The 19763-nt window shown below is 40.8% G+C and overlaps 2 non-coding genes across 2 annotated transcripts; one reads left to right on the top strand and one right to left on the bottom strand.

The window, feature by feature from the left end:
• Positions 1 to 534: 534 nt before the first annotated feature.
• Positions 535 to 607, top strand: trnak-uuu (transfer RNA lysine (anticodon UUU)). Its single transcript has one exon. It is a non-coding gene; the product is annotated as a tRNA-Lys (tRNA).
• An 18806-nt stretch (positions 608 to 19413) lies between these two features.
• On the bottom strand, positions 19414 to 19486 carry trnak-uuu (transfer RNA lysine (anticodon UUU)). Its single transcript has one exon. It is a non-coding gene; the product is annotated as a tRNA-Lys (tRNA).
• Between the last annotated feature and the right edge of the window lie 277 nt (positions 19487 to 19763).

Genomic DNA, 19763 nt, shown 5'->3' with positions numbered 1-19763 from the left:
AACATGAAACGGTCTGGGGGAGGAGGAAACATTTCCACATGTAGGGTTGGAGGCATTTAATTATTTATAGACAATTCCATGTAGCCAGTGTAGGAACCTGAGGTCAGTTTAACACAGATCACTGTCCGTGGTGCTGAAATCTCTACTTAATGGGCTGGTGCTGAACGAATAGGACGGCTGGCCAACATATCTCACTGTGTGATTCCACTGACTGGCACCTTCTAATGTATGTGATTTTTAACAATGAGGAAAATCATTTTTAAAAAGTTATTACAGGAAACCATATTTACATGCCTATAGCTTTCATCTCTCACGACAGGAAACCCAAAAACTATTACTTTTGGTGAGAAATACATTCATGTTATATCACTTCCTCATTTTAAATCACAAAACACACCTCATTTAGTCTCTGCTTATTTTTATATCACTGTATTTGTTTTTAAGTCATTCACAGAACCTGCACCAAGTTACGCAACGTGCCCATATTAGGTGAACACAAGGACCTGATTATGGGGTTTTTATTTCTAGCCAAGAGCCCGGATAGCTCAGTTGGTAGAGCATCAGACTTTTAATCTGAGGGTCCTGGGTTCAAGTCCCTGTTCGGGCAGCAGTCCCTTTATGCACCTGTAGAGCACGGTGGCCTGTACGTCGTCACTGCGAAAGGCTGAGTGACTGAAACATGGATTGTCTGTGGGTCCCCGAAGACTGGAGTTGGAAACACTGGTATACAGTATAAAGTGCAGGACGATGATAGTGAGGGAGAGACCCAGCAGATTGGACACGGCATATGCGTGGTGCACCTGTGGCATTCGGGTACCGGGTACCTGTCCAAGATGGTGATGGCCATAGAGAACGGCAAAACACCTCGGGATAAACCATCGCTTTTAAAGGTGAATGTGTACTCGTGTACCAGTTATGTCAATCCCTGAATATAATCTTCAGAATAACACTAAAAAGATGTAACCTGCAGAAGACAATGTACTTAGAGAATGTACCACTGAGAGAGAGAAAGAGAATGCAGACCAATCACTGCTGCACGATGTCATCATACAAGCATGTATCCCCACCCTAATTAGCTCTGAAGCTCATGTCCCAATTAACTCTGCAGCTTATCACTCAGTTGTAGACTATAAAATATAATTAGTTCAGTAGCTAAATAGTGAGTAGCCAACCGAAACAGCCAACTACAGTGTTTTTGAAGAGGACACCTGGGTTCTTAGTGTATTACCATATATAAATAAAAATTATTGTATTCTTTTGCCACAGTTATGTTTTCCAGAGAGAGAGAATGATTGGCAGCCTCTTCACCCAGGGGCGGGGAATACCCAGAGCTGTAGACCAATGCCGAGCGATTATGTCACAGGAAGTTGCACGAGCAAAGTGGTGGCAGAAAAGCAGAAAAAACAGAGGCAAATAGACAAAGACCTCAAAATGAAATAAAAGTTTGTGTTGTGCGGTTGGTTGCCAAAATATAAATTCAAAAGCAACAGGCTTCATTTTAATAGAATAAATTTAAACATTTCTTTAGCTACACTATATAAAATGAATTTCACTACAGTTCCTCATTCTACCAGCAGAGACACACCCTACCTTTACACTAGACACGGTAGTTAGTGTAGCACTCTTGTTAAATGGACCAGTGGGAAGGCTACACTCACAAAGACACTAGGTCCTAGAGTTGTGATACAACCAAACCTGAGAATTAGATTTTTTTCCTTAATTTTTTTTGTAACTAACTTTATTTTGTACAGCACCGATCATTATACTGCACAATATGAAACAGAACGTATATACATTAATGTAATTTGAATGTATGTGTGTGTGTAAATGAAATTATCCTTGTGCGCACGTTCAGAGTTCTTTTCTGTGTAGAAACACAAGCTTATCTGCTGTCCACATGCGAGGGCTTGGTGGTTCAGGCTGATGCTGAAAAAACCATACGGCAGCTGGCCAGGCTACCGTAGGCTTGGGTGTCCTGCATGCGGGGTTTCCTGGGACAGGCTCGCCATCTTGTCTAATTGGAAATCTTCTATTCCGTACAAAAAAAAAAAAAATCTATACAAAAGATGTAATGTGTTACATCATAAAAAATATATGAAATATTAGTTCAGTTTTGCTATAGCATCTAATTGTATACGGGTATAGTACAGAACACTGTAAAAAATATTACTACATCCTAATTTGCAACAAACGGACCCAGCATACGACAGCCCGCGTAATCAACCCAACCAGACAGTGTACAGAAACAACCAGTAATACACCCATATAAAATGCATGAGAACACACATTAATCAAAGTATGTCGACTAGCTGTCGAATGTTAATAGCTTTTAACCATTTCAATAAACTATTTTTCCTTATGAATTTAAACGAACGTTTGCAACACAGATGCAAATAAAACATCAGATTACATCATATTATAACAATTAAATTGAGCACACTGCTCTCATTTAAAGAAAATACATTTTAGAAATGAATAATAGCTTCGACTGGTTTTTATTTTATTTTTTGTGAGCTTTTACGATCTCACATGCAACATACATTGGGTGAGGGTAAAATGCGGACTGTTTACAAACAGCGGAATCCGTGTTTATAAACAGACGTGTCGCAAAAGACGCACGCGCGCGTAGACAGATCACGTGGCATAGAAAGAAACCCATAGGACGTTACTTAATCACGGGGTGCGTTCGAGGTGTGTCTGCAGCTGACGTGACGTGGAGCGCGATCTGCCGTCGGCTGCAGGGGTGGAGTATACGCTGGATGTAAACATAGGAGCATTCGAGGAGCTCAGCAAGGCGCAGCAGCTGCGCGTTCAGCCAGTGCAATTTTGTCATCCATATTACAGAGTACAATACGATTGTCCGAAATCCTTATTGTTGTTAATGTTTAACAATTATTTCATTGTTGGTTTTTTTGAAAAATTTTTTTTTAAATATATAATTTGTTGAGCGTTCTCTAGTCGCGTAAAATTTGCATTTGGACGTCCAGCTACCATGAACGTCACAGTTTGTGGGTGCCTGTTCTGAATGAGTAAAATAAATCGTAATAAATCAATAAATAAAAATGTTTCTTTCACCAATAAAGTGTATTCTTAAGTATTTTTGTAGATCTCATATCGAAACACTATCGAACTATATCTTCGTGTTGTCTGGTTTAATTTTCTCATTTAAGTAAGGCTACTGTACACCTTGCAAGCACTCATGTGAAATATCTACACTATTATAGAAATGTCACATTGGTTGGCACTGTACAAGTCATTATATCAGAATTAATACAAGAAAGAAAAAGAAAATTGCAAAGCAGATCTGTTACATTTAAACATGGAAGTAGCATGTAGAAATAAGTCCCCCAGGCTTGGCATATAGTAGTGGAAAAGGCTAAATTTGTATTTTACAAAAACATTTAAAAGTGTTTGGGGCAGGATTTGTAATTCTCCATTTTGTCCTATACACTGTAACAATAGGGAAGCTGCCCTACATAATCTAAAAGTCCACGGAAGTGGCACGTAGAAGTGAGGCCCCAGCACATGTGATATATTGCCAAGAAGGGCGGAATTTGTACTTAACGAAAATTCAAGATTGAAGATTCAAGATTCAAAAGGTGTATTCGTCTCGTACACAGTTGTACACCTCAGAAATGAGGCCCCAGAACATGTGATATATTGCCAGGAAGGTCAGAATTTGTACTTTACAAAAATTCAAGATGAAGATTCAAAAGATTTATTCGTCATGTACACAGTTGTACACACACAACATGTAGTGGAATGTAACCCTGGTCACTCTGAGCAGCTGTGCATGATAAGAGAGTAACAAAATATAGAAAAAAATTAGAAAAATAATATGATAAAAAATATATGAAATGTTCAGCTGTACATAATCTATACATAAGTGATAGGTAAGAGGTATTTTGCTGTGCAATGTGCAAGAGGCCTGAGGTATGTGCCAATGATTTGGACAGGGTGAAGCAGTACTTAGAGGCATTGAGTATTGTCCTGATTTAGGAGCATTATGACCTGGGGGAAAAAGCTCCTCTTTAACCTTTCCGTTCTGGGATGCATTTCCCAAGACCATAGTGGAGCAACACTGTTGTAAAGTTGCGTAGTTCGAACTACAGTTCTTGTGCTGTAGTTAGAAGCTTAGTCCCGGGTAAATACATCAGCGATGGTGGAAAATGCAGTCTAATAAGGGTATAGTCACCGTGTAAGTAAGAAATTTACAGTTTTTACCAATTGCTTAAACACTATTGACAGATGCTAAAACCAAAGGAACCCAACTTGAAGTTGTTGTGGCTGTTCCTTAAACAAAGTGTAACCATACCTTAAACAAAAGTGCTGCTTTGCACTTTGGTTGCAATTCTGCAAAACACTAGCTCCTTTCTACAACACACTTGCTCCTGCTCACAACACACTATTTCATACATAAGACACTTTGTTCAAAAATGAAATCTCGCAGTACCATTGGGAAAACACATCTATTCAAAATACAAAACACAGTCTGTCATTGAAAACAATTAGACACACACCTGAAAACATTTACTAACAAAACTGAACACCAATCAGTCAGCTACAAAAAGGCCTTAGCTAAGCCATTTTGGAGAACTTGCCAGCATGGAGGGAGGGAGAGCTAGAGGCAGAGGAAGAGGAGGACGTGGACGAAGAGGCCGTGCAAGGACCATCATTTCTGATGACATTAGGGCAACTTTGGTGGACCATGTCATAAACCATGGTCTGACTATGAGGGAAGCTGGACAGAGAGTCCACCCCAATCTTAGCCGTTTCACGGTCGCATCCATCATAAGGACATTCCGACAGGAAAACAGGTATGTCTTCAATTCCTCTACTACAGTAATGTAGCTTGAGTATTTACAGTACTGTCTCATCTTACATGTATATGTTACGTACATGTACTCTTACACCAGTACTGTACTGAAGGGTGGCTCCTTGTTTTGTGAAACATATAATCATGTCTTGAGATGTTTTACAGTACTGTAATACAAGTACAGTAAATACAGTAAAATACAGTTTGTACAGTACTGAAAAATAGAAGAAAACAATTACAAATTCTGGTTGCATTTTTTCTACAGAATGATTAGAAGACCTACTGGCGGTGGACGTCAACGCCTATTTACTGAACAACAAGAACTTGTATTAGTGGACATGGTCAGGGCAAATAATGCGATCCGTCTCCACCAGCTACAGAGTCACATAATTGCAGATAGACAGGTTTTTGGCAATATAAATACAGTAAGCATTACCACCATTAGACGCATCTTGACAAAGCACCATATTACAATGAAACAACTGTACAGGGTTCCATTTCAAAGGAACAATGCCAGAGTGAAGGAACTTCGACGTGAATACGTACAGGTAAGTGTTTCAGTCCTCTACATTTACAATACGAAAGAGGAGCAGTCAAATAGCTGAGTCTGTACCATTGGATCAGTACCACATTGACACTGTATATTCAGAAAGCTAAACAGGCCCCTGTGTGATGAGGTGGTTCAATTCTGTATGTGTATCAGTGTAGTTGTGTACTTTGAGTAATGCCATCCATACAGTACTGTACAGTACAGTAATATGTACTTTTTCTTGCAGAGAATGCTCGCCATGGATGGAGCTGCTCAGCCTCATGAGTGTATTTACATCGATGAGGCTGGATTCAATCTGACGAAAAACAGACGACGGGGGCGTAATCTTATTGGCCAAAGGGCAATTGTGCACGTCCCTGGGCAACGTGGAGGAAATATTACATTGTGCGCTGCCATTAGCCTTCAAGGGCTACTGCACCATCATGCCAAATTGGGGCCCTATAATACACAGGAAATACTCACATTTCTTGATGGTCTTCATGACATAGTCATACAGAATAGACCAGAGTAGCCCAGGTTTGTTGTTGTGTGGGATAATGTTAGTTTCCACCGGGCTGCTCTGGTCCAAGACTGGTTTACTAATCATGAAGGATTTGAAGTGGTGTACTTGCCCCCTTACTCCCCATTTTTGAATCCTATAGAGGAGTTTTTTTCAGCATGGAGATGGCGCGTATATGACCGCCAACCCCACGCCCGAATGCCACTTTTACAAGCAATGGAACAGGCCTGCGGAGATATTGAAATCAGGTCAATTCAGGGATGGATTAGACACACAAGGGGATTTTTTCCCCGATGTTTAGCCAGAGAAAATATTGCTTGCGATGTGGACGAGGTCCTGTGGCCCGACCCCGACAGACGGCAGGATCCATACATGTAACTTCTTTTGTGTGAAGTTCAGTTTGTTTTATTTTTGCTTTAACTGAATTTCCTGTCATATAAATTTCACTACTGTAATGTAATTGCAGTATTTTGATTTCAGTATTTTATTTTTGGAATTATGTGAAACATTTGGAATTGTAACTGAATAAAAACAGTAAAAGTGAAAGACTGCAGTGTTTTATATAAAGTAGACGAGTGTGTTGCCGCTGATATGAGAGTGTATTGACATGTGGAAGTGGGCATCATTTAGTCATCAAAGTGAGGTTTTGACAAAGGATTGTTCAGTTTTGATGGCAGAGTTTGTATTTGACATAGATGTGAATGGTTTATTTCCCAGTGTTTTTCCTTACTTCCTTGTGTGTAGAGTTTTGGCACCATGAGCCAAGTTTTGCAAAATGTGTTCAAGCAATGGACAAAAACTGTAATAATCTTTCATAACTAATAAGGAATAATTTAGCGCTACAATCACATATAATGTGAAGTTGTCTGAAAATGTAGTTTGAAACGTAATTGTTGTGTGGGTCTCTGGTCATAAGTACGGTAACTGTCGGTAGTGAGCAATAGGGACACCTTGCTGGGTGATGCGGGAAGAATCCTCTGTGTGACCCATCTGTACATTGACGTCAAACTTCAACTCACCAGTGGCACTTGCACACTCATCTAGCACATATTGTATGTTCTAGTCACTCTTTGGCTTCTTCTCATGTTTAGAAACATGTGTGAACAGTTATGAGTCATTGTGTTCAAATGATGACTACTGTATGGTGGCTGTGCTGAACTTCTGCAGCCTGTGTTTTGTATTTTGCATCAAAGTTCACCACAGTGCAAAATGTGTTTTGATGAATGGGAATGTGTTTAGAGTTTTGCTCAAATCTGCAAATTGTGTTTAAAGTTTCACCAAAAGAGTGATTGATTCAATAAATGAGTTTCGGCAATTGGAAATTTTGTTCCAAGAATGAGGTTTAGTCTTTTAGCAATTCAGAAAAACTGTAACAGAAACATAAGGCAAGGTAAACTTTAACTTACCAAAGCTCTTTGGGGCCGTCAAACCAGATGTGTCCAGTTTATACAGATACTGCACAGTTAGGGGTAAAAGGCTGTTATGGGCAGGGTTAATCAATTGTACAGTTGTGCTTAAAATGGGGTATAAAATCCTTCAAATACTACAAAAGTTATGTAAGAGAACTTTTGTTTTTTGTCTTGAAAACAGGTACACCTACTCTTACAGTTTTAGACTTAACAGGTTTTAAAGAATTTTATATTATATTATATTATATTATATTAACATGACTATAGCGAATGTCTGTCAGCCCCTTTTGACAGAAGGGCCTTTTAGCTATGTTTTCACAGAATCTGAGCCGGAAAAGTCAGATTGCTATGCCAAGAGTACAACTAATTTGAGATAATGCAAAAAACAGTGTGTGTGAAGTCATTTGAAGACTGAATTGTGTTACAGTGGAAAAAAAAAACCACAACAGCACAATAAAGGGCAAGTGACTCAGGCAAAGTCAGTCAGAAGGGAGTGTGAACATGCTTGGCAAACTGGGTGATAAGTATAATGATGAATGCCTGCTCACCAGTAAGTTCATGCTTATTTCCTTACAGTATCTCTTGAGGAGGTCTGCCAATGGTGTGGACAGTTTCAAAATAAAGATGGTGACTGGGTGAGGAAAATTACTGTAGTCATTTGATAGATGGGAAAATATGGCTACTTGTCCTATACTGTATGTTGTTAATCCCACTGTAGATACTCTGTGATGGATGCCAGAGGTCGCAACACCGTGTCTGTACTGGCATGACCAAGAGCCAATTCAAACACAGAACAAATGTTAAACGGTATTGCACAGCTTGTGAAGAGAAGTCTTCGCCATAAAAATGCAGCCACACTACAGTGGTATGCAAAAGTCTGCAACCGCTTGTTAATTTAGCATTTATTCCAACTTTTGACCTTTTATTTTTAACCCCTTCGTTGAGCCAATGCATTTATTTGAAAACAGTGTTACAGGGGACACAGTTGGCTATTAAAATCAAGTTTTTATTCTAGCTTGGCTTTACTTTTCTGAGTTTGTTAAAGTTCCCATGTCAGTCGTCTTTTTGAGTAATTTGCGTAATGTACTTCTCTCGCCAAAGTTGCAAAATAAATGAGTAATACTATTTAGTAGAACAGACATGCGTCAAGTTTTCTTCATGTTCCTGTAGGTGGCCTTGGAAAAGGACATTTTGTGTCTCAGTGATGGTTCAGTATCTGGTAGGCCACACTTTGTTCTTCATCACCTGCCTGCACCATGTTGGCTTTGAGTGAACCAGTTTGATGAGGTGATCATGGGTGATAACATGATTCCAGGCTGCAATGAGTGACTCAGTCAACTCATGTTCTGATTTTGGATGTCTCTTGGATATCTCCAAAGCCACCTTGTGCCACAAGTTCTCAATCGGATTCAGATCGGGAGATTGGGCAAGCCACTCAATTGATCGATGTTGTTCTGATGCTTCCAGTTGATCACCTGTTTGGTGCAATGGCACGGTGCATTGTCAGCTTGGAACAGGAACCGGCCTTTAAACAGCTGCTGCACTGATGGCACCGTACACTATTGCAGTACTGTGATGTACTTGGTCCCACTGACCATGCCGTCAACGATGTGCAGACGTCCGACGCGACTGGCAGCCATGCAGCCCCAGACCATGACCTTCAAAGGATGCTTCACAATGAGATTGAGGCACTCAGGCTTGAACTCCTCTCCAGGAAACCTCCTCACATAGGTGTCTGCCTGGCTACCAAACAGGCAGAAAGTGCTTTCATTGCTGAAAAGCACCTTTTCCCACCGTTTCACATGTCTAGCGTGAGTTCTTCTGTGTCCAGTCAATCCGGTTGCACCTTTGGACATCAGTCATCAGTGGCTTGTTGCGTGCCTTGCAACTCTGCAGACCAAACTGCGGGAACCGGCAACAAACTGTTGATGAGGTGACACTGACATGACAGCTGTCTGACCACTCACGCAGTAGCTGAGGTGAGGTGATTGCTCAATGGAATGCGTCAAAGTGCGTGATCCTAGCATGATTTTGATGCATGTGGATGACCAGACCGAGGCATGTCTGCCACCAAACTTGCTTTCTTCTCATGTACAATCTTTACAACTGCTCTGTGACTGCAGCCAACTTTGTTAGTAATCTGGCAGCATGAAAATCCATGAAAATTTGTTGTTCCAAGGAATATTTCTTAAATAATAGATTATTTTCATTTTTAATTCTTCATTCTGCAAATGCAGATTTGTTTGTTTAATAAATGGTGTTGTTCACAAATCTACAAAAAGTCATTTGAGAACATGGCAATTCACTACTTTTCATGGTTCAAGGGCCCATAAACATGCACTTATCTAGTTAAAGCTGGATTTGAACCAGCAACCTCTGGATTACAAGACCACATACTCAGACTACTGAGCTATACACTTACACAGACCTAGTCTAAGTTGTAACTTTTCAAGTGGAATGAATTGCAATGTACCTGACTATTAAACTCATTAAGGTCAGTTCATTTACAGTTCCTACTTTCAAGAGCCAGCCAGCCAATCTAATTAATTTTTAAGTATTTCTCCTGTAATATGTAATACACGTTTAAGTTAATTTCCAGGTAAGCATTTCAGGCAAGGCAGTGCTCAATGACACAGATTATAAAGTTTGTTTCACTCTGCAGCTCCTGGACCTGCCCACTCTCCTGAAGACCAATAGCTCTGATGTATATTTGCATAGCATGACAGGGTGCTGCCTTTGTTTTAACCTTTCACCATGATGGTGTTGAATAGGGCAACAGTATAAATACCCCAGAGACTTTAAGTACTGACTGCATTTCCAACAGTGGATCCTAGTAGGATCTATTGGTTTATGTTCCATTGGGGGTACTTTTGTGGTGTCCTGAAAAATGTATGTCCATGGAATAGTGAAAAAAAAAAAGTGGTTTACTCAAAGCTTGTTTTCCTGCTGTATCCTCATAACAAGCCATCTCAGGCACAAGAACTATGCATAGTTTAATTCTAGCAGCTGGAGTGATAATTTAGCCACTTACCACCCAATTTCTCTGTACATTAAACCTCCCTCGCAGGCTAGATGAAAATTAACATCACACCCAAAACAGAGCAACTGCTCAAGTACCTAATAGAGTAGGATTTTTCATGGCATTCACATATTTTAAACCAGCAATAATTCCAATTGCTGACACTGATCCTTAGCCAAAAAGCTATCACTCTGGGTCAACAAATAAGTACTACTACATGGAAGAGACTTATATCTGTGGCATTCCATTTTCAGTTGCGGTGGGTTTCTAAATTTGGGCTTCCAAAAATCAAGCCTAATAAAATAATTTAAATATTAAATGAGCAAATTGATTTGATTTGTCCTTCTATCCCACCTTGTGATCTAAAAAGCAATGAGGCTGCCACACATAATATCAGCTCTATGGAAATACAGTCCCATAGCCACTACGGGAGCTCTCACCTTCTTTCACAATTGTGTTGTGCAGTCTAACAAATGGCCCTTAAGCCATGAACAGTAGTGAATGTAGTGAATTACTATGTTCTCACATTACTTTTTGTAGTTTTGTGAACAACACCATTTATTAAACAAATAAATATGCATTGGCAGAATGAAGAATTACAAATGAAAATAAAGTATTATTTAAGAAATATTCCTTGGAACAACAAATTTTCATGGATTTTCATGCTGCCAGATTACTAACAAAGTCGGCTGCAGTCACAGAGCAGTTGTAAAGATTCTACAAAAGAAGAAAGCGAGTTTGGTGGCAGACACGCCTTGGTCTGGTCATCCACATGCATCAACATCATGCTAGGATCATGCACGTTGACGCATTCCATTGAGCAATCGCAAGTTGACCTCACCTCAGCTACTGCGTGAGTGGTCAGACAGCTGCCATGTCAGTGTCACCTCATCAACAGTTTTGTCTGCGGGGTTGCAAGGCACGCAACATGCCACTGATGACTGATGTCCAAAGGTGCAACCGGATTGACTGGGCACGGAAGAAGTCACGCTGGACATGTGAAACGTGGGAAAAGGTGCTTTTCGGCAATGAAAGCACTTTCTGCCTGTTTGGTAGCCAGGCAAACACCTATGTGAGGAGGTTTCCTAGAGAGGAGTTCAAGCCTGAGTGCCTCAACCTCACTGTGAAGCATCCTTTGAAGGTCATGGTCTGGGGCTGCATGGCTGCCAGTCGCGTCGGACGTCTGCACATCGTTGACGGCATGGTCAGTGGGACCAAGTACATCACAGTACTGCAAAAGTGTACGGTGCCGTCAGTGCAGCAGCTGTTTACAAGCCGGTTCCTGTTCCAAGATGACAATGCACCGTGCCATTGCTCCAAAAAGGTGATCAACTGGAAGCGTCAGAACAACATCGATCAATTGACTGGCTTGCCCAATCTCCCGATCTGAATCCGATTGAGAACTTGTGGCACAAGGTGGCTTTGGAGATATCCAAGAGACATCCAAAATCAAAACATGAGTTGATTGAGTCACTCATTGCAGCCTGGAACCATGTTATCAGCCATGATCACCTCATCAAACTGGTTCACTCAAAGCCAACATGGTGCAGGCAGGTGATGAAGAACAAAGTGTGGCCCACCAGATACTGAGCCATCACTGAGACACAAAATGTCCTTTTCCAAGGCCACCTACACGAACATGAAGAAAACTTGACGCATGTCTGTTCTACTATATAGTATTACTCATTTATTTTGCACCTTTGGCGAGAGAAGTACATTACGCAAATTACTCAAAAAGACGACTGACATGGGAACTTTAACAAACTCAGAAAAGTAAAGCCAAGCTAGAATAAAAACTTGATTTTTATTACTGTGTCCCCTGTAACACTGTTTTCAAATAAATATATTGGCTCAACGAAGGAGTTAAAAGTAAAAGGTCAAAAGTTGGAAAAAATGCTAAATTAACAAGCGGTTGCAGACTTTTGCATACCACTGTAGTGTGGCTGCGTTTTTATAAAGAAGACTCCTCTTCACAAGCTGTGCAATACCATTTAACATTTGTTATGTGTTTGAATTGGCTCTTGGTCATGCCAGTACAGACACGGTGTTGCCACCTCTGGCATCCATCACAGAGTATCTACAGTGGGATTAACAACATACAGTATAGGACAAGTAGCCATATTTTCCCATCTATCAAATGACTACATTAATTTCCTCACCCAGTCACCATCTTTATTTGGAAACTGTCCACACCATTGGCAGGCCTCCTCAAGAGATACTGTAAGGAAATAAGCATGAACTTACTGGTGAGCAGGCATTCATCATTATACTTTGCCAAGCATGTTCACACACCCTTCTGACTGACTTTGCCTGAGTCACTTGCCCTTTATTGTGCTGTTGTGGTTTTTTTCCCACTGTAACACAATTCAGTCTTCAAATGACTTTTACACATACCGTGTGATGTTATCTGTCATTGCAACCACACATCCATTCCTCTCACATTGTTTTTTGCATTATCTCAAATTAGTTCTACCCCTGATTTTTCAGGCTCAGAGTATGTGAAAACATAGCTAAAAGGCCCTTCTGTCAAAAGGGGCTGACAGACATTCGCTATAGTCATGTTAATATAATATAATATAATATAATATAATATAATATAATATAATATAATATAATATAATACAAAATTCTTTAAAACCTGTTAAGTCTAAAACTGTAAGAGTAGGTGTACTTGTTTACAAGACAAAAAACAAAAGTTGTCTTACATAACTTTTGTAGTATTTGAAGGATTTTATACCCCATTTTAAGCACAACTGTACAATTGATTAACCCTGCCCATAACAGCCTTTTACCCCTAACTGTGCAGTATCTGTATAAACTGGACACATCTGGTTTGACCGCCCCAAAGAGCTTTGGTAAGTTAAAGTTTACCTTGTCTTATGTTTCTGTTACAGTTTTTGTGAATTGCTAAAAGACTAAACCTCATTCTTGGAACAAAACGTCCAATTGCCAAAACTCATTTATTGAATCAATCACTCTTTTGGTGAAACTTTAAACACAATTTGCAGATTTGAGCAAAACTCTAAACACATTCCCATTCATCAAAACACATTTTGCACTGTGGTGAACTTTGATGCAAAATACAAAACACAGGCTGCAGAAGTTCAGCACAGCCACCATACAGTAGTCATCATTTAAACACAATGACTCAAAACTGTTCACACATGTTTCTAAACATGAGAAGAAGCCAAAGAGTGACTAGAACATACAATATGTGCTAGATGAGAGTGCAAGTGCCACTGGTGAGTTGAAGTTTGATGTCAACGTACAGATGGGTCACACAGAGGATTCTTCCCGCATCACCCAGCAAGGTGTCCCTATTGCTCACTACCGACAGTTACCATACTTATGACCAGAGACCCACACAACAATTACGTTTCAAACATTTTCAGAGAACTTCACATTATATGTGATCGTAGAGCTAAATTATTCCCTATTAGTTTTGAAAGATTATACAATTTTTTACTTACACGGTGACTGTATACCCTTCTTAGAATGCATTTTCCACCATCGCTGACGTATTTACCCGGGACTAAGCTTCTAACTACAGCTCGTGAGTTGTTTGAAATACGCAACTTAAGGACAGTGTTTGTGAACGTTCCTTCGAACTATGGTTTTGGGAAACGCACCACAGAACGGAAAGGTTAAGGAAGAGCTTTTTCCCCCAGGTCATAATGCTCCTAAATCAGGACAATACTCAATGCCTCTAGGTACTGCTTCACCCTGTCCAAATCACTGGCACATACCTCAGGCCTCTTCCACATTGCACTTATATACCTCTTACCTATCACTTATGTATAGATTATGTACAGCTGAACATTTCATATATTTATTATTTTATTATTTTTCTTATTTTTTCTATATTTTGTTACTCTCTTATCATGCACAGCTGCTCAGAGTGACCAGGGTTACATTCCACTACATGTTGTATGTGTACAACTGTGTACGTGACGAATGAACCTTTTGAATCTTGAATCTTCAATCTTGAATTTTCGTATAGTACAAATTCCGACCTTCCTGGCAATATATCACATGTGCTGGGGCCTCACTTCTACGTGCCACTTCCGTGGACTTTTAGTTTAAGATTATAGATAGCAGCTTCCCCGTGGTTACAGTGTACAGGGCGAAATGCACATTTAGAAATCCTGCCCTGGGAACTTCCATGCATTTTCGTATAGTACACATTGCGAGCTTTCCGGCAATATATCACATGTCCCAGGGCAGGATTTCTACGTGCCACTTCCGTGGACTTTTAGTTGAAGATTATTTATGGCAGCTTCCACATGGTTACATTGTACAGGGCGAAATGCACATTTAGAAATCCTGCCCCGGGAACTTCCATGCATTTCCGTATAGTACAAATTGCGAGCTTTCCGGCAATATATCACATGTCCCAGGGCAGGATTTCTATGTGCCACTTCCGTGGACTTTTAGTTTAAGATTATAGATAGCAGCTTCCCCATGGTTACAGTGTACAGGGCGAAATGCACATTTAGAAATCCTGCCCCGGGCACTTTCATGCATTTTCGTATAGTACAAATTGCGAGCTTTCCGGCAATATATCACATGTCCCAGGGCAGGATTTCTACGTGCCACTTTCGTGGACTTTTAGTTGAAGATTATAGATAGCAGCTTCCCCATGGTTACAGTGTACAGGGCGAAATGCACATTTAGAAATCCTGCCCTGGGAACTTCCATGCATTTCCGTATAGTACACATTGCGAGCTTTCCGGCAATATATCACATGTCCCAGGGCAGGATTTCTACGTGCCACTTCCGTGGACTTTTAGTTTAAGATTATGGATGGCAGCTTCCACATGGTTACAGTGTACAGGGCGAAATGCACATTTAGAAATCCTGCCCCGGGCACTTTCATGCATTTTCGTATAGTACAAATTGCGAGCTTTCCGGCAGTATAGCACATGTCCCAGGGCAGGATTTCTACGTGCCACTTCCGTGGACTTTTAGTTGAAGATTATTTATGCCAGCTTCCCCATGGTTACAGTGTACAGGGCGAAATGCACATTTAGAAATCCTGCCCTGGGAACTTCCATGCATTTCCGTATAGTACACATTGCGAGCTTTCCGGCAATATATCACATGTCCCAGGGCAGGATTTCTACGTGCCACTTCCGTGGACTTTTAGTTGAAGATTATGGATGGCAGCTTCCACATGGTTACAGTGTACAGGGCGAAATGCACATTTAGAAATCCTGCCCCGGGCACTTTCATGCATTTTCGTATAGTACAAATTGCGAGCTTTCCGGCAGTATAGCACATGTCCCAGGGCAGGATTTCTACGTGCCACTTCCGTGGACTTTTAGTTTAAGATTATGGATGGCAGCTTCCACATGGTTACAGTGTACAGGGCGAAATGCACATTTAGAAATCCTGCCCCGGGCACTTTCATGCATTTTCGTATAGTACAAATTGCGAGCTTTCCGGCAGTATAGCACATGTCCCAGGGCAGAATTTCTACGTGCCACTTCCGTGGACTTTTAGTTGAAGATTATTTATGCCAGCTTCCCCATGGTTACAGTGTACAGGGCGAAATGCACATTTAGAAATCCTGCCCTGGGAACTTCCATGCATTTCCGTATAGTACACATTGCGAGCTTTCCGGCAATATATCACATGTCCCAGGGCAGGATTTCTACGTGCCACTTCCGTGGACTTTTAGTTGAAGATTATTTATGCCAGCTTCCCCATGGTTACAGTGTACAGGGCGAAATGCACATTTAGAAATCCTGCCCCGGGCACTTTCATGCATTTTCGTATAGTACAAATTGCGAGCTTTCCGGCAGTATAGCACATGTCCCAGGGCAGGATTTGTACGTGCCACTTCCGTGGACTTTTAGTTGAAGATTATTTATGCCAGCTTCCCCATGGTTACAGTGTACAGGGCGAAATGCACATTTAGAAATCCTGCCCTGGGAACTTCCATGCATTTTCGTATAGTACAAATTGCGAGCTTTCCGGCAATATATCACATGTCCCAGGGCAGGATTTCTACGTGCCACTTCCGTGGACTTTTAGTTGAAGATTATTTATGCCAGCTTCCCCATGGTTACAGTGTACAGGGCGAAATGCACATTTAGAAATCCTGCCCTGGGCACTTTCATGCATTTTCGTATAGTACAAATTGCGAGCTTTCCGGCAATATATCACATGTCCCAGGGCAGGATTTCTACGTGCCACTTCCGTGGACTTTTAGTTGAAGATTATTTATGCCAGCTTCCCCATGGTTACAGTGTACAGGGCGAAATGCACATTTAGAAATCCTGCCCTGGGAACTTCCATGCATTTCCGTATAGTACACATTGCGAGCTTTCCGGCAATATATCACATGTCCCAGGGCAGGATTTCTACGTGCCACTTCCGTGGACTTTTAGTTGAAGATTATGGATGGCAGCTTCCACATGGTTACAGTGTACAGGGCGAAATGCACATTTAGAAATCCTGCCCCGGGCACTTTCATGCATTTTCGTATAGTACAAATTGCGAGCTTTCCGGCAGTATAGCACATGTCCCAGGGCAGGATTTCTACGTGCCACTTCCGTGGACTTTTAGTTGAAGATTATTTATGCCAGCTTCCCCATGGTTACAGTGTACAGGGCGAAATGCACATTTAGAAATCCTGCCCCGGGCACTTTCATGCATTTTCGTATAGTACAAATTGCGAGCTTTCCGGCAGTATAGCACATGTCCCAGGGCAGGATTTCTACGTGCCACTTCCGTGGACTTTTAGTTGAAGATTATTTATGCCAGCTTCCCCATGGTTACAGTGTACAGGGCGAAATGCACATTTAGAAATCCTGCCCTGGGAACTTCCATGCATTTTCGTATAGTACAAATTGCGAGCTTTCCGGCAATATATCACATGTCCCAGGGCAGGATTTCTACGTGCCACTTCCATGTTTCAATATAACAGATGCTTTAATTGCAATATCCTTTTTCTTTTATTTATTTCGTGTATTAATTCTGATAAAATGGCTTGTCGAGTGGCAACCACGTTTCTACGTAGATATTTCACAGGAGTGCTTTCAAGCTGTACAGTATAGCTGTACTTATATGAGAAAATTTAATCAGATAACACCAAAACAGTTCAATAGTGCTTGGATGTGAGATCTACAGAAATACAGAATTACAATAAAATACTGACATGTTTGGTGAAAGACATATTTATTTATTGATTTATTATGATTTATTTTATTCGTCAGGAATTAACAGGCATCCATGAACAGTGACGTTGGTAGCCATGGACATCCGATACATCTGTCTGACGGGACAAGAGAGGGGAAAAATGCAGATTATCCTCGACCAGAGAACGCTCAACAGATAATATATAGAACATTTTCACATGTTTAACAAATTAACAATGAAATTAATGTTAACATTAAGAACAATACGATTTCGGACATCCGTATTGTACTGACTGCGCAGTTGCACCGCAATGCTGAGCTCCTCCTTTTGTTTACGTTCGGCGGAATCCGGCGGAATCCGCATTTTACCCTGACCCGTCGTATGCTGGGTCCGTTTGTTGCAAATTAGGATGTAGTAATATTTTTTACAGTGTTCTGTACTATACCCGTATACAATTAGATGCTATAGCAAAACTGAACTAATATTTCATATATTTTTTATGATGTAACACATTACATCTTTTGTATAGATTTTTTTTTTTTTTGTACGGAATAGAAGATTTCCAATTAGACAAGATGGCGAGCCTGTCCCAGGAAACCCCGCATGCAGGACACCCAAGCCTACGGTAGCCTGGCCAGCTGCCGTATGGTTTTTTCAGCATCAGCCTGAACCACCAAGCCCTCGCATGTGGACAGCAGATAAGCTTGTGTTTCTACACAGAAAAGAACTCTGAACGTGCGCACAAGGATAATTTCATTTACACACACACATACATTCAAATTACATTAATGTATATACGTTCTGTTTCATATTGTGCAGTATAATGATCGGTGCTGTACAAAATAAAGTTAGTTACAAAAAAAATTAAGGAAAAAAATCTAATTCTCAGGTTTGGTTGTATCACAACTCTAGGACCTAGTGTCTTTGTGAGTGTAGCCTTCCCACTGGTCCATTTAACAAGAGTGCTACACTAACTACCGTGTCTAGTGTAAAGGTAGGGTGTGTCTCTGCTGGTAGAATGAGGAACTGTAGTGAAATTCATTTTATATAGTGTAGCTAAAGAAATGTTTAAATTTATTCTATTAAAATGAAGCCTGTTGCTTTTGAATTTATATTTTGGCAACCAACCGCACAACACAAACTTTTATTTCATTTTGAGGTCTTTGTCTATTTGCCTCTGTTTTTTCTGCTTTTCTGCCACCACTTTGCTCGTGCAACTTCCTGTGACATAATCGCTCGGCATTGGTCTACAGCTCTGGGTATTCCCCGCCCCTGGGTGAAGAGGCTGCCAATCATTCTCTCTCTCTGGAAAACATAACTGTGGCAAAAGAATACAATAATTTTTATTTATATATGGTAATACACTAAGAACCCAGGTGTCCTCTTCAAAAACACTGTAGTTGGCTGTTTCGGTTGGCTACTCACTATTTAGCTACTGAACTAATTATATTTTATAGTCTACAACTGAGTGATAAGCTGCAGAGTTAATTGGGACATGAGCTTCAGAGCTAATTAGGGTGGGGATACATGCTTGTATGATGACATCGTGCAGCAGTGATTGGTCTGCATTCTCTTTCTCTCTCTCAGTGGTACATTCTCTAAGTACATTGTCTTCTGCAGGTTACATCTTTTTAGTGTTATTCTGAAGATTATATTCAGGGATTGACATAACTGGTACACGAGTACACATTCACCTTTAAAAGCGATGGTTTATCCCGAGGTGTTTTGCCGTTCTCTATGGCCATCACCATCTTGGACAGGTACCCGGTACCCGAATGCCACAGGTGCACCACGCATATGCCGTGTCCAATCTGCTGGGTCTCTCCCTCACTATCATCGTCCTGCACTTTATACTGTATACCAGTGTTTCCAACTCCAGTCTTCGGGGACCCACAGACAATCCATGTTTCAGTCACTCAGCCTTTCGCAGTGACGACGTACAGGCCACCGTGCTCTACAGGTGCATAAAGGGACTGCTGCCCGAACAGGGACTTGAACCCAGGACCCTCAGATTAAAAGTCTGATGCTCTACCAACTGAGCTATCCGGGCTCTTGGCTAGAAATAAAAACCCCATAATCAGGTCCTTGTGTTCACCTAATATGGGCACGTTGCGTAACTTGGTGCAGGTTCTGTGAATGACTTAAAAACAAATACAGTGATATAAAAATAAGCAGAGACTAAATGAGGTGTGTTTTGTGATTTAAAATGAGGAAGTGATATAACATGAATGTATTTCTCACCAAAAGTAATAGTTTTTGGGTTTCCTGTCGTGAGAGATGAAAGCTATAGGCATGTAAATATGGTTTCCTGTAATAACTTTTTAAAA

This window comes from Paramormyrops kingsleyae, chromosome 23 (assembly GCF_048594095.1).
Source record: "Paramormyrops kingsleyae isolate MSU_618 chromosome 23, PKINGS_0.4, whole genome shotgun sequence".
In the NCBI taxonomy this organism is placed as follows: Eukaryota; Metazoa; Chordata; class Actinopteri; order Osteoglossiformes; family Mormyridae; genus Paramormyrops; species Paramormyrops kingsleyae.
The sequence above is the reverse complement of the archived record's forward strand: the minus strand, read 5'-3'. Positions and strand labels throughout refer to the sequence as shown.